The sequence below is a fragment of the Lemur catta genome, chromosome 10 (assembly GCF_020740605.2).
Source record: "Lemur catta isolate mLemCat1 chromosome 10, mLemCat1.pri, whole genome shotgun sequence".
Lineage (NCBI taxonomy): Eukaryota > Metazoa > Chordata > Mammalia > Primates > Lemuridae > Lemur > Lemur catta.
Window position 1 is genome coordinate 65,910,773 of NC_059137.1, and position 16,570 is coordinate 65,927,342.

Consider the following 16,570-nt stretch of genomic DNA (forward strand, 5'->3'; position numbering starts at 1 on the left):
GAAACCTGGTTTGGTACTTTGTCTATGTAACCTCATGCTGTAAAATAAAACAAAATGAAATCAAGAGAATGCTGAGCTCCTGTAACTCAAGTGGAAACAACATTCCAAGAGCTTAACTTCCATGTGAATTAATATTTAGGCAAATAATCATGTTCCCATCTGTCTATATGAAATATAATGAGAAGAATAAATCAATAAAACCTCTTTCTCTCAAAATCACCTCGAAAACATACTGGAGAAATGACTAACAATGATTACAACCTACTTGACCAAAAACCACGTGTATCATCTGTCCAAATCTTGGAGGCAAGTGTGAAATAAAGTCTTATTACTAAAAACTCATCTTCGTCTTTGAAAGGTGCTTTATGGTGAACATTCCAATACATTAGATTTATCTAGATTGATGAGATTTCCTATGTATGTTGCACAAAATGTCAGGGATTAAAATCAAATGAGTTCTCTTTAAGAATCCTAACTTCTGTCTAGAAAATAAAGATTTTTGATGACTACTAATCTATCCACATATAAATAGTTGAGTTCTTTAAAGTAGTATTAGAGTCTACTTTAAATGGCTTTGGTTTAGGAGGTGGACCGTACAAAAAGCACATTTCTATGCTCATTGGAAAAATGTTGTAATTTTTATCTAAGAGAATAGACTGTGTCTCATCCAAGCAGGAGTCAGAAATCAGAATAAGGCAGGAAAGTCATGTAGAATTATGAAGTCACATTTTGGTAGAAAACGTGCACTTTACTCCAATCCCTAGCCTGGCCACTGGGCTGAGCTATCGGATGAAGTACACTATGTTTCTACCAAAATTATTTCACAATCTCATCCATTATTTTGTAAGAATTGCCAGAGCTCAAGAGTCTTACATTACATAGCCCTAACGAGCACGATTCCGTCAGTTTTTCACCCTCCTATTCCTTGTGTGCTTGCAGACGTTTTGGTAGGAGCTGAAGGTTGTTTGTGAACAAGTTTGTTTATTCAGTCATTTTTCTCAACAGAATCTATTGAACACCTATGATATTTCAGGCAGTTATGTAGGGACTGGGATATAGTAGTGAACAAAACGAAGTTCCTACTCTCGTGGAACTTATATTCTGGTAAGGGGAATCAGAAAACAAACATATAAATAGGTATATGAGAGATCACGTGTTATGAGGAAATCAATGCAGGTAGGAAGATGGTACGAAGAGGGTGGGGGCAATCTGGGAAGACCTCTGTCACAGTTGCACAGAGACCCGAGGGAAATGAGAGGACAGCTGCATGGCTTTCTGGCCTCTGAGGGTAAAGCGAGGGCAACACCCCTGAGGAACGAGTGGACTCGTCAACATGAAGATCAGCTGAGAAGTCAGTGTGTCTGGAACAGAGTGAGTGGGAGCCAGGGAGGGCAGTAGAAAATGAGGTGAGAGGCTGCCGAGCCAGAGAACTCAAGGACTAATAGGATTTATCTGCATATGTGGGAGTTGGATGATTTTGAGAAGAGAGGGGCCGTGGTCTCATTTCCTTTTAAAAAGGACATGCAGGTTGGCATGGGGAGTACACTGTGAGTGGGCAAGGGGAAAGCAGGGCAGCTAGAGGTTACAGATCAGACAAGAGGTCATGGTGGCTTAGGAAGAGATGGCTGCGAGGCCATAGTGTACAATGGTACAGGTTGTTCACTGCTCAAGGCCATCTGGCTTTTCTCATCAAGCCAGAGGCTCCATCAGTCAGGAGGAAAGATGCCTTTTTCTAATCGGCATTCTGGGTGGGGTCTTTTCTACAATTCATTTGTCTTTTTCTAAATTGCATGCTGGTGGGTAGCAGAGAGATAAGTGAGAAGTAGTCTTACTAGGGATATATTTGAAAAATAAAGCCAATAGGATTTGCCAATAACAATGCATAAATGAATGGCTCAGTTAATGAATTGAGCAATTCAGTCAGTCAATATATGGCACCTCTTCATTACTCTCTGTTGCAGGTGGTTCCTTGGAAGCAGTCCCCAAGGAGATTAGCAAGTTTATGAAGGAGTGCTCCTGGAATCAACACCTGAGGAAGGGAAAGGGAGGAAGCAGTGTTGGGTAGAGGGAGAAACTGGGCTGAGATGCAACCTCAACAAAGGCCTCAGTCTACTTCATGGATGCTCTGGAGCTGGACTGGCCCTTGTGTTGTTCCAAGTTGGGGCAGGGGGCCACGCCTTTATATCCCTATGACTAGTATCCAGGAAAAAGGTTGTGGATGTGCCAGGTCTCTTCACCGGAGGCATTTTCCAAAGAGGGCTGACCAGCTGAGGGCTGCCTTCCAGCGGCAGTCCCGGCATCTGGTGCAGTAAGTACTTCAGTCCTGAAGGAGGATCTGCAGCACAGCATGTCAGTGTCTCTTGTCTATGGCACAGATACCATCATCAGGCTACTCTTTTCTGCTTGCCCAGATATATAGATATATCAACACAGTAGATTTCCAGGTATCTACTATCTACCAACAATCCTTTGAAATGGCTGTGTAGTGAAACTTATGTGCCTTATACATTTTAGAAAAAAGTTGCCCAGGCCCCAACTCTCAGAAAGTTTGGAGTGCACAAGGGGAAAAACTGTACCTAGAGCAAAAAGTAATAGATTCAGAGCTCTTCAATCTGTCAAAGAACTCAGGTGATTCTACGGGCCAGATTCTGGCTGATGTGGTGTTTATATGCATTTACTATCTAAGGATAGAATCTTTCAGTTTGGTGATGCAAGTGGAAAAGTAAAGTGGGAGATGCAGCTCTTTTGGATAATTTACAAAAATCACTTTGTTTATGAGGAAAGCATCTCTTAGACCTTCTCTGTGCCCCACCAGTGTGGTGCTGCCATGGCAACAGCGCCTGATGGAGATGCTAGATCAGAGAACCAGACCTCAACGTACCACCATGTGCGGCTCCAGCCAGGTCTGAGTGTGCTGAGCCATGGGATCTTACTCAAGGCATTACCCGACGTAAGTCTTATTCTCAACATGTGTAAAATGAGGAGAAAACCCCTACCCTGTATCCCATAAAGAATGCTGTGTGGCTCCAATGAACTGATTTGAGCTGGTGCAAATGATGAAGCATGCTGCAACCAAGAGCTGTTATAAGACTTACAAAGAGAATTTAGAGCCGAGTTAAGCTTGACAGTTTTGACGCCTTAAACGTATGAGGGACTATAAAATTAGGGAAAATATTTATTTTAGTTAACTTGCGAAATAGGCAAAGGGCTATTTTATGATTATTCTGGGCTACGTACTACTTCTTAAAGGCACCATGATGACTCTGCCTATAGGGCAGCCTGTGTGTAGAGGCACAGCCTGGAGCTGGGGATCAAGCACAAGAGCATTTATGGGGCACTTCTTCTGTGGGAGCAGGGAGCATGGGGCTGGGCAGGATTCAGTGACAATGGAGGCCGGATCCTTCCCTCAAAAGAGTAAATGCCTAGAGAAAACAGGAGACAAACATCTAAATCCAAAGACAAAATGTGATGTGTGCAATGGGAGAGATACAAGGGTGTCTCGACGTCCAAAGAGGGAGGAGTTCTGTGTGGTAGAATTTACAATATGCTGCGATGGATGGGTAGGATTTTGAAAGTTAGGTAAGGTAAGCCAGGTGTAAGGCAAAGGCTCAAAGATAGGTAACAAAGTTTATTGCAGTAAAAGAATGATTCGATGTGATTGGAGCAAAGGTCAAAGTTGAAGAATTCTAGCTAACACTTATTGAGTGCTTACTGCACACTAAGCATTGTCCTAAGAACATTAAGGATATTTCTTTAGGTAATTATCATAGTGACCTTATGGGATAGAGACTATCGCCCCATCGCATGGATGAGCAAATTGGGGCACAGAGAGGTTAAGTAAATAGCCCAAAGTCACCCAGCTAGTGAGTAGTCATTGGCAAAAGCTGGAATCACACTGGAGCCATGGAACCGTGCTGCAGCCATGGAAGGAGATGCAGCCACAGGTCAGGTGACATTACCTAAGGCAGAGAGGGACAGAGGAAAATACCCACACTTCTCCCTCCATGCAACTCTCCAAACTCCTCCCTCCAGCACCTCCTGTTGGCTGAACCCTAGCTAGGAAACACAGCCCACTGTGGTACAGAGCAGGGGACCGGGGTGCCAGAACTGGGGCTCTAGCCCTCACCTACTTACAAGTAATTATGGAGGGGCCAGTGGAACCGGGATGCAGAAGGTGCATTCTAGAGACATCGATAGACACAAAGGATGGGATTTGCTATTGCTCGGAAGGAGTAGAACATAGTGGGAGGATTTGTGTATATCTGAGAAAAAGAGAAATAAGCTGAAGAAAACCCCAGATTCAGCCTTCGGTTATGAGTTCCCTGAAGGGTACCTTCTCTTTTATTCACATATTTTCCATCTCACGTGGCATTTCGGTTGCATGCACACCAGCAGTGTTTGCATTCTTCTTGTTCCTGTTTTGTTTTGTTTTTCTGTTACCATAGTCGTCACTTCACTGGTCACATTAAAGAGCCACACAACTATTATTAGTAATTATATTTATTATGGCTAAGAGTATGTTAAGCATTTTACCAATCATAGCACAACTTTCTTGTGCAACTATTACACCTGCCTGCTTTCTTGGCTAATGTATGTGAACGTAAGTCTCAGAATCTTTAATATTCCTGTGGATCAAATAGCCAGGACTCGTCATTGGAAATATTTTATGAATGATAGGGGAAGGAAACTGTGAACATACACAGTCGGATAATTTGTTTAGGATAGGGTTCCTGACAAGTTTTAAAATCAAAGGCTACTTTGTTCCATAGTGGCTAGCAGAGGCTATAAATAATCCAAAGTTTTGTTTCAAGGAAGAAAATTGAAGTTTCCAATTCCTGAAATGGGGAACTTCTTGAAGATGATCGTGAATATTTTGTGTTGGCCCTGATCCACTGTAGCACCCAGGAGGGAACTGCTTTGCTTTCTGGAACTTCTTGCTCCTGAAGAGTTCACAGGAAACGTTGGAGAATTTCAGCCAGAAACCTTTGCTGTTTTGGTTGCTCTCCCCTTGTTTCCTAGGACATCATTCTCGTGTCAGCATGGCCTTGACTGAAGAAGAATTTATTCCTCTTGACGTTTTCCTCAGCTAAGAAAAACAGTCTTGACGTGCCTTTTTGCAACCCTGTCTGAGACTTCTCTGATCACCCTCTTGGGAGGCGGTGGTTGCAAAAGAGCTGAGCTGAACTTTGGAAACAGTGTACGGTGAATGAGGGCTGGCTGGTTGATCATATTTTCATTGTGCATTGTTAGAAACTGGCATGCTATTTGGGAGATCCACCAATACCTAAATCCTTCCTTGGCCAGTTACCCCTCAATTTCTTGAGTTTCCTGAGAAATAATCATGCACAAAATGAGCATGAACGTAGCTGCTTCTTGGGAGGAGAAAAAGCAAGATCTGGTTTTATCCTGTGGAAGAGTGGGCCTGGGCCCTTACCACTCCAGGCATATGGAAAGAGAAAGGGAAGAAAGACTAAACCCATATGGGCTTATAGTCTTCAAAAAGCTCCACTGCTAAAAAAAGTGTGTGTATGTATATATATGTATATATATATATATATCCCAGTCAATTTAAGGATTTGCCCTCTTTTTTGGAGAGCAGAGTTTCTTTATCTTAATCTTGACTCATCCTTTGGAAGAAGTAAGAAATAGGGAAGTTGAGCCATCAGCTCTAAGAAAAACAAACAAAACAACGACAACAAAAACCCCACACATTCCCATGTAGTACAGATATCTATAATATTAATATAAGCATTTAGTAACATCCAGAGACTTGAGTCACTAAAAGTACATAGCTGAGCACATAGTAGGTGTTCAGTAGCTTCCTAGCGATTGGATGTTTGATTGACTTGAGAGACAAGAAGATCCTATAATAATGTATTTCATCTATGATGTGGTCTTCTGGCCCGCAACTTGAGTAATGAATTATATTCAAACCTTAGACTATTTCTGAACCTTCTTTATAGATATTATTTGTCATAGATCCTTGGCTTATATACTCACTGTCTTATCCCATTTCTTCTTTTCCTATATATATTCTTATAGCAGAATATGTTCCTCTGCTATGTCTATACTCAATTGTCTTCTCCCTCCTTTTTAAGGTAAATATTCTAAGATTTAAATATAGTATATAATGTTGCTAAAAAATATTTCAATAAATAGAGTTGCTATTTGCAAAGCTTTCAAAAAATCATGACCACATAAATATTTGAATAGCAACGGTTATTTATATGAACCTTTTAACACCAAACCTGCAATATCTGGAACTCTATAAACAAGAAATTTAAAAAGGACCTAATGGAATTGCTTAATAAAGAGTAATTTTTAAAAGGTCAGAAGGAAGTTACTTGTCTGTCAGAATGAGAGGGCTTCTTGGTCCTGGTTTTGATAAAATTAACTTGAGTTGTGTTGGGTTAATAGTGTGTGCTTTACCATACACATTGACTGTCTCTCCCTTGTAAAGGAGACCAACCGTGAGATGAAGGAAAACTTGAGAGCAGTATTTGCTTTACCTAAGATGTCATAGTTTCCTTTCAGGAACCAGAAAATTCCCCAATTGAGGAGGCCATGCTATGGCCCAGGGGTTCCAGAATTAAGAAGTTACTCTATTTTTTTCCATTCAAGTAGAAATAATTAACTTAGGAACCAAGCATAAGTCATAAATCTAGGGTTTTTGGTGAAAATGTTCTTTTTTTGATCCTCAAATTTCGTAAGATCAGAATGTCTGCTTGTCTAACTTCTCTGACATATGAGCTGAATTGCCATATTCCTCACTTACCTCCCAGAACTATTGTGACGTTAATGGAGACAGTCAAGATAAAAAGTGTTTTGTAAACCTTGATGTTCTATACATACATGAGGTATTATTTTTATTCTTACTTATGAATAAGATAAACTCAAAGAATTTGCACCGTACAGCCTTTGGGTGACTTTTCTCTTCAGCAGTGGGTGGAAGCATTTTCATTCGGGAGGTTGTTGATGGGGGATGGTATCAGGAGTCAGCAATTCTAGAGAGAAAGCAAAGTGACAATCTTAAAGAAACGAATAAATTGGGCAGAGGGAGAGCACCTGGGCTTGGAGAAGATTAATAATGAATAGATGAACACAGAGGCTAAAGGAAGGGACCGAAAATGAAATTGATGTTTCCCTCTAATTTACCACAAAGTTCCTGGGAGTACATTACAAAGTGAGCTTATACAATAGGAAGGAGGTACACTGGGAGTTTAAATTTAAAAATACAAATGTAAAATGTTTAAAAGAGCCCTCATTTCCACTATTTCAGGAACCACTCAGGATTAAAACCTCATAGTTTATTAAAGATTGGCTTCCCATTAAGCAGATGCTGTCAATATTATGACTGATTAATACTAATCTCAGATGTATTTATTGTTAAGAAATTTTCAGTGCTTTGGTAATTTGGGGAGGGTGGAAGATGCTAACCCTCATCTAGTTTGCCTTGTTTTCAATTCTTTTATAAAGAACAATGTGTCAAGTTTTCCTGCCCAGTGGCACCATCTCAACATAAAACCCCTCTCAGAGAAATTTGGTTCACAGTGATCACTGGTGCTCCCACTGTGTCACTTGTCTGCCTGAAGCTCAAGTTCCCAAGGAGTGAATTTTTGGTTCTAGCTGAGGCCCCCTTTCCACCAGATAAGTACTAAGGAAGCCACCCTGAATTCTAGTCTCTTCCAAATTAGATTATAAATTCTCTTAATTTTAGAATTATGATACCGCATATACTAGAATAATACTGGTAGCTTCATATTTAGCAAACATTTTCTATATATCAGCCCTAACTCATTTAATCCTCACCACAAATCTATGAGCTGGATATTGGTATTCTTATTATCCCGACTTTTAGATGAGCAAATTGAGGCATGGTGAAAAAGTTAAGTAACTTGCCTAGGTTATATTGAGTTGGATCTGAATCTAGGCAGTGTAGGTTCTTAACCACTAGACTCTATTATCTCTCTAAGCTAAATACTTTCCCAAACTTTTGAATCATCAGCAGATTAATATATATATTTGTCTCTGTTGCTGCCAAATTAAAACAGAAAAGGCTGAGATAGAAGAGTGCACCAAAAATTACAGTCAAGAAGGGCACATTCTAAGAAGAAAGTTGAAAACATATTTTTATGACTTCTGTTTGAGATGCGGCAGAGATTTGTGTAAGGGAATGACAAATAGGCTGCGAAAGAGTCAAGCTCTCATTTCCAAGCTCAAGTATCTGCAAATATGTGCTTTCAAAGGGAAAAGGCTTTCACTCTGACAAGCCAAGTTTGTTTTACTTTGTGGTACTTGTACATCTTGTACCTGAGGAGCACGGAATATTTGTAATAAAGTGTCCCAGTTGTGTTCAAACCAAAACAAAACCAAGAGCTGGAGTAGGGGCTGATTCAGCCCCAAGGGAAGACTCTCCATCCAGGCAAAAGATAATTCTTGTGGGAGGGGACCGACTTTTCCAGGTTCCAGGATGGCTGTTTCAAATGTCAATATGATCTCTGCAGCTCGAACACCCCCGCTTAAGCTACTGAAAGATTCATGAACTCTGGCCTTTGGCCAAAGACACTGAAAAGACTAATTGGAAAAAAAAAACACTATTCTGTAATGATTTATTACAGACAATGTGCTCGCAGCTTTCAAATAATGTGAATTATATACAGGAGCCTAGCAACTTTCAAATAGTGATCAAGTGCAAATCGTTTATGGTTCTGGTATAAGCCATGAATCTCATCTCACCAAGACGGTACTGGGAATAAAGAATTTAGAATTTCTCTCCTAGCCTGGCCACAAGCCCCTTCTTTCATCATTCCAGTCCTGGTGGTGTCTTTTCCATGTTGCCCTCTTCTACATCTTACATTGATCTGGCTAGGGACTGTTATTACTTCAACATGTAAACAACCAAAGAGAGCTCTGTCTGCAGCTGCTCGAAGCTCAGTCCCCGTGGCTATGTTTCTTTAACTCTCAGAACGTGGGCCCTTTTGGAATCTGATGAGAGCCATGGATGTTGTCCCCAGAAAATTACTCAGATACATAATAGTTTGTCTATAGTGTCACGAACCTCTGAAACCAATCCCTGTACCCCAGGCTAAGAACCCTGACCTTATTAGCTTTAAATGAAAGAGTGTTGTTTGGCATCCAGGCTCTGTCTCACTCACACTTTTCCACGCCTAGTTGTAGCCCTTATCCTCGTGGTCTCAGATAATGGCAAATTCCCCATGCTATCAAGGGCATTTCCCAAAAGTTGCACATAAAACTTATGCTTACATGCAAGACTGGCTCCACGAGCATGTGACCACTGCAGTTCAACGGGTAGTTAAACCATCTTGAAATTGTCCATACATTTATGTTTGACTCTATGTTTTGTTAAGTGAAGTCCAATGGGACAGTGGGGCACATGCCAGGGGTTTGGAGCCTCAGCTCATGCAGGGTCCCACCTCCTGCCTCCTGTCACCTCCTCAGGACCAGTCCTTCACTGCTGGACCCTCTCCCCTTGACACCCTGGACCTTCCCAGCCTCCCCTCTCCATCCCTACCCAGTGATTGCAGCAGCCCACTGTCCAGTGCACATGGGCCCCAGGGGGGCGGTGTCAGGCAAGTGGAGCATGGCTCATGGCATTTTGTGGCAGGGCATGGTGACAGTGGTCCCTGCCCTGAGATGCTGGTGCCGTAGCTAGCGAAGTAGGCAACTCGGTGGGAGTGAGCAGCTCCCTCACCTGGACAACTAGCATGGAGGTTGCAATACCCTGGGGGGCCACTGTCCGTGGTGTGCTGGGGTAGCAAGACAGTAGGAAGAGGAGATGTCTGATTCGACTTCCCCACCACCGGGGCACCAAATGCAAGGCTGGCATTTGGCAAGAGGGCAAACCCAGCAGCCCAGGGGCTGTGTTTCACTGAGTCGCCAGAGTGAGGGACTTCATTTGTCTGACAAGTGTCTGTGAGCTTGAGGGAGCAACATAAAATAGCAAATAAAAATCGTGATGACAGGTTGAGAGAGAGACCCTGCAAGAAATGGAAAAGCTTTATATTTAATACTTTTAGCTGCACTTTTTGTGCTGCAGCCTACAAATCATGTAGCCTGTCCTCCTGTGTCTCACCGGCCAGCCACAGAGGGCTGTAGAGGAGGCTGAGAACTACAGTATTCATTCTGGTGGCTGTGCCCAGCCCAAATCAGGAGTTCCGTTACCGTGGAAGATGGGGACAATGGATATTGGGGTAGATAACTAGCAGTTTCTACCATATAAGAAAATATTTTTAAAATAATAACCAAGGACCAAGCATTATTGAAAGTGTTTACAACTTTTAGCTCATTTAATCCTAGAAGCAATAGTATTATTAGACCCAGTTTACAACTAAACAGCAGCACACCCAGGTGAAGTAATTTGCTTAAGAACACACATCTAGCAAGCGAGGAAGCCACGGCACCTGGGTTTCAAAGTTCAGGACCCTAACGCTGCACAGCACCACCTCTGCAGCTCAGCCTGCAAAAACCACCATCTGCGGTTTGGCAGGGATGTTCTAACTCTCTAAATGTCTTATAAAAACATTGGTCTTAGGATCACCTGTCCCAGAATCGCTACAATATTTGTTTAAAATGCAGCCCTCTAGGCTCTAAGCCAGACCACTGTATTGGAATATCTAAGGGTGGATCACAAGAATCTTCATTTTAAACAAATTCCCTCTAATGATTCTTACAAAGTTTAAGAAATGTTACTCAAAACTTTTAGGGTATAATAAACTTCCTGGGATGAGTATTGTGTGGGAAGTTGCAATGAAATAGACATTCATATTAACACATTGGTGGCAAGAGAGCAAAAGGTTATGACCCAACGAAGGGGAATTTGACAAAATCTACCAAGATTATAAATGCATTGGCCCTGTGATGCAGCAGTCCTCTTGCCAGAAAGCTATCCCACAAATAGACCCACACATGTGTGAAGTGACACACATGCAAGGTTATTCGTGGTGGCGGTACTGATATCAGCAAAATACTCTCAGCAACCCAGGCGTCCAGCAGAGGAGACCGGGTTGAGTCCATCCTCACAGTGACACCTGTGCTGCTGTCCAGAAGGAAGAGGGAGATCACTAAGGATTGAAATAGGGAAATCTCCAGGACATGTTGGGAATTGAAAAATACAAGGAGTAGACCAGTGTGCATAGGACAGGCAAGCAAAATAATCCTCTTTCACCAGGAACAATGTGCTCCCCAAAATGCCCTGTGACTTTACAAACTGGGTGTCAGGGCTGGGATGAGGCTGAGGGCAGTCAGCTCTGGGCCCTCTTCGTAAGCTTGGGTTGTTGAAGGCCCCCGACAGCTGTCTTTAACATCGATGGAGGTACTTAGGGCCTCTCTTCCCTAGGCTGTGGATCCTGTTCACCAATTCTGTGGCAAAGGAAAACATTTTATTACATCTCTTTGGAGATGATGAACCTAGCTTTGGAGTGTAGAACGATTCTGAGATTGCATTAAGTTTTCATCCTTTCCAATTGGAAAAGCTGCAGCTGCTTCAGGCCTCGCCTAGATTGTTTGGGGACAAAGTTTTTTTTCTAAGTGCTTTTGGATGATTGGTGCTCTTCTTCCAGCTCTGTATGGTGCCTCTCGCCTCTTGAATTTGTATCACTCGCTCATGGTAGGGTGTTTTCTTTTGGGCCTTAGAGAATGCTTACACTCTTCAGTGGAAACACGAGCGAGTTTCAATAATAAATTGTTCTCTAAAAATAATCCCTTCAGCCTTTCCCATTAAACTAGGTGTCAAGGCTCAGAGTTAGCAGAGCAGTTTGTTAGAGCAAAAGCACCATGGAGCGTTCCCTTGGAGATTGTCATATATGGCTGTGAAATCCTAGGAAGGCTGAATCCTTAGAATTCTTCACGAGTTAAAGGAGAGAAACCCAAGTGCCAGGACAATGTTTTCTCTTTACTTAAAAAATACTCTGGCATCAGGAAGCATTATAGATTAGTAGATGATCTGTTAGCACTATAAAAATTCTGTCATCTTCCTGTGTTTTGGGCCTGGATTAATTCATCGTGTGTTCTATCATGGTTAGTTAGTAGTGGCTCCAGAATATGAGGTGGGAGGGCTTGACACTGTATTTTCATGGCCCTTTTGTAAGATCAAAGGATTTTAAATTAATCATGTCAAAGAATGAAGGAGTAGCTGATGTGTAATAGAGGTGAAACCCTCCTTCATCCCCTCATCTTGGCACTTTAACTGCTCTGACTTGGTGGATGATTCTCAACACAAAGGCCCAAGGTTATGTCCAAGGTTAATCTGGATCAGTGACATCCAGTAGCACTTTCCAGGGTGATGGAAATGTTGTGTGCCTGGGCTGTCCAATATGGTAGCTGCTGGCCCAGTGTGGCTGTTGAGCAGTTGAAATGTGGCTGTGTTTGACTGAGGAAGTAAATGTTTAATAGTGTTTCATTTTAATTAGTTTAAATGTAAATAGCCACATTTAAATGGTTATCATTTGGACAGCATAGGTTCCTGATGCTCGGAATGGGCACCAGGAATTATGATTTCTGAACTCTGTCCTTATACCAATTAAGATGATGATAATGTCACATTAGCGCTGTATGCATTACATGTCCATCTTATAGAGTAGATATATTGACACTCGCTTCTCCTTTGGGTGTTCTGAGAGGTGCAGGTCATCCAGACCTCCTCCTTATTGGGGTCCATAAACCAGAGATGCCACGCCGTTCTTTGACTATGATTGGTCCGTTTGCAAGAAACAAACCAGGGATTCAGTTTTGGAGAGGCAGGCTGACACAAAAGCACAGCCAAGCAGTAAAAACTGTGAAATCACAGCACTGCACCTGATATTTACAAGTAAAAAAACTTCCCTTGTGTTCAAACTTTCCTTGAAGCTCATAACAAACTCATTAATTACAGAGACTTCACTTTACTCACATAAAACCCAACTCTACTCATTCCTGCTTATAATTTTTTATCAAGAAATAGAAATGAACTGCGCTATAGTGCACAGTTCGGGGCATCATGACACTTAAAGGCTCATTTGCTGTTACAGAACAGTCTTGTGTACAGGACAGACGTCCAAGGTGACTTGTCAGAGCAAACACCATTTAATCTGTGTATCTTATTCACCCTAAATCAGTCTGATAACGCTCTCCTACCCTGTTTCTCCCCTTTAGAGTACTCATGTTTTACCTTAGGCCCCTTCAGTGGCATTTTTCAAAGCGCCCATACACCGTTTTATGCTGCTGATTAAGAAACAATGGGGGGTTGGTGGGGCAAAAAGTTAAAAAAAAATGGGTAGTCAAGCCTCCTGTTGTGCAACCTACCATGTCATGCCAACAAAAATCCTCATCCCAGAACCTCCAGGTAGCTGAACATGTGGGGGGTCCCAGAGCGTGGTGCACTCAGGGAAGGGATGGAAGCTTTACCCCTCCCCCCATACCTCACCCTGTGCATCTCTTCATCTGTATCCTTTGCAATATCCTGTATAACAAACTGGTAAACGTCCTTCATGATGAGAGGTTTGGGGACCCTTCCCTCTCCTCTGTGTAGTTGAGAGTGTGGGTGGTGAAGCCATGGCTGACAGTGTCAAACCCTCTCTCCAAGACCTTGTCAGGGGAATGGAAGACTCCACCTGGAGTATTTGTACCATCTCAAAGCTAGATGCTCGAATCCTGCAAAGGAGAGAGGAGCAGCGTTGAAGCGCAAGTAGTGTCCTGGAGCAAGGGAGGAAGAACCCAGAATGTAGAGTGGAAGCAAGAGAGTGAGTCACGTATTGTTAGTAGAATTTTCCAGTGTTGCAGCCTGTAATGGTGGCGTATCCTGGTTCAGTCTCCTCTTATTTCATGGAGTGTTTATTCCTGTGCTTCAGTCAGCAACAGCCTGAACGATTAGTGATCCCTCTCTACGTGGAAATGTCTAGCCGTGGCTGGAACTCTTGCTCACGTAAATTTCCGGTGCTTTTTGGGTGATCCCCTGTTTGTGCCTAGCAAAGTTGCAAATGCCATTTGCTCTCAAAATAGAGCTGACCCAGCATTTGAGGTAGCAGGGAGGAAGCCTCACCCATTCCCTGGTCTCAGCAAAATAATTGCTGACATGCTCTTCAACCTTTGGTTGCAGGCTCTTTTCCACGTCCAGGGAATGTTTGTGAGTCTGTTTCCCATCCATCTTGTGGGTCAGCTGGTTAGTCTCCCGTATATGTCCCTTCTCTGCTCGTTACACGACTTCCAGTAGCATTGGTTCAATAAGGAGATGGAAATGCACCCGCGGTTGTCAGGCACAGACAGGAACTGCCCTTACTGCTTTGGGTCTGGTTTGCCCTTGGCTTCTCTCACAGCAGTGCAGTCCTCGTACATCATCAGTGGCTGCCTCTTCTCTATCCTCTTTCCTTCATTCATTATCCGTGCCAGTGCAGCAAAGACCCCTGGCGAAGCGCACCTTTTCAGCTGCCTCTTCTCCTGGCGGCATTTGTAAACAACAGACTCTTCCACAAGGCAGCATAGGGTAGTCTGCCCTGGGCTGCTCGCCCTCTGCAGAGAAGTTCCCTTCAGTGAGTCCGTCTCCCGCCAAACCCAAGGCTGCAGCAGGCCACTGAGTCACCTGCCACCCAGAGGGCACCGGTGGGACTGGAGGAAGGCTGCTGCAGCTCTGTTCCCTGCTCGCCTCCCCCTGCCAGGGAAGGCAGCACCCACGCTGCCAAAGCCCTCTGCATAGTCCCTTCTCTCTGAGGAATTGGAAGTTGTCTCCGGTGCACGGAAGGCACCATCTTCCTGACACCAGCGTGTGAATTTTTAGCAGCACTGCGAGTCTGAAAGGACCACGGGTCTCTCTGTGGCTGGTTTCTAGCATGTGCCCAGACTGATTTGGGAACTCTGTTTTTCTCCCTGAGCCATTTACCCACCCCCCTCTCCTTCCTGCCTTCCACCACCCTCTGAGGAAGGGATTTTGTCATTCTGGCTATTGTACTTTGTGGACTTGTTATTTTTGTTGTTTTTCTGTGAAGCACATGCATTGGATGTGGGAGGTCAAGGAGTATCTCAGTTGCTCCCGGTCACTCCCGTCACTGTCTTGTTTCTTGTGACTCAGGCTAGGTTTTGGTCCCTCTTGCTCCACTGCAAAAAAGGCACAACAGAGCCTGATGGAGAGCTGAGGAGACGGGACAGACGAAAGACCTCCCAGCCAGATCTGCTGCGTTTCTTTCTTCCCCTTGAAGGAGAGAAAGCTTTTTCACTGGTACATTTAAAGTCCCCCAACTATGGGGAGGGACCAGTGCTGGACAAGTGCCACTGCAACACAATGCTCAGAGAACCTGAACTTTTCAACCCTGAGGGGTGGGGATTTACTGTTGGCCACTGCCAGGTCTCTCTGGTATTTCAAAGGGATATTGGGTGTTGCAGACAGGAACCGAAGGGGTAAACTTGTTAAAGTCATTAACCCTGTGACTAGTTGGTATTTTCCTTCATTTGAAGAGACTAAATATGGTGGTGAGAGATATCAAAATACTTGTACAGTTTTAAAATGTCACAATTAGTGTGATCTCCCCCCTCAAAAAAATCCTCATCCCAGGCCTCACACACTCACATCTGTAGGCCTAGAGCATTTCCAGAATTTTTAAGAGAGAGGTCTAGCCCTCCTTTCCTTAGGAATTCTACCTGTTTAGGAAGTGGGGCGGTTGGATGGCCCAGAGCAAATCCAGCCCCCTTCAGATGCCCGGCTCCAGTTGGTCGTTTCTCCGGCAGTGGCCATCTGGAAACCCCAGTACCTCAGGGTTCGCACAGAGCAGCTGTCTTCCAGAGTCAGCCTTAACCCCAGCCTCCGCTTAGCGGGTGTGCTTTGTGGTCAAGGCGTGGAGCTGGGTCGCCATCTCTTGGCCTCTGATGTACACCCACTGGTAATAAACCATGCTTTACTTGACACATCCTCCCCCCGCCCTGAGATGCCATAGACGGGTGACTATGGGCTCACTCACCCTCCACTGTTAGCAGAACTCCTAGAAGGGTGAATCCCACTAGCATAGGCTGTTGTGTAGGACACGTGGATCTGAGATAATTTTGTGATGCCGGAACACCTAAGCTCTCAAAGGGCTTAGTCCAGGAACAAACTCATGACATCACAAGCTGCTCTAAGACTGACATTAACTATTCTCCTCTCCTACTGAGCAAGCCACCCAGCACAGCGCCATGAGTAGAAACAGCCCCAGAAGGGCAGATGTTATTGTCTTGTTGATGAGCACACGTGGTCCCTGAGCGTAAAGTGTGGGTGGTCTGCCGGGGGTGATGAATCAAAGCCGAGGGGATTTGTTCTCTGGTCAGCCTTTGCGTGTTATTTGTGAGCCCTTCACTAATTGCTTCTAAACTGCACATTTAATGGCTACTTCTGGGTTTTTGACAGGAAAATGGCTACTGTTTACTCTCCGATGTCATAATAAATCTGCCCTTTACAAACCAGAGACCCAGCACAGCCAGGTGAATGCATGAGTTTTAGAGGACCTCCCCGGGATCCACGGCTCACTGTGCAACCTTGCAGAAGTTATTCAACAGGTGTGCCTGTCCCCAGCACAAGCAAAACACACCTGCTCTTTATCTGGCCAAGTGGGAG

The 16,570-nt window shown here is 43.7% G+C and overlaps 1 protein-coding gene and 1 pseudogene across 2 annotated transcripts in view; both read left to right on the forward strand.

The window, feature by feature from the left end:
• MAMDC2 (MAM domain containing 2) overlaps window positions 1-16,570 on the forward strand; it is a 153,091-nt gene that overhangs the window by 22,296 nt on the left and 114,225 nt on the right. The window lies entirely within an intron of this gene.
• LOC123645900 lies at window positions 13,501-14,567 on the forward strand (annotated as a pseudogene).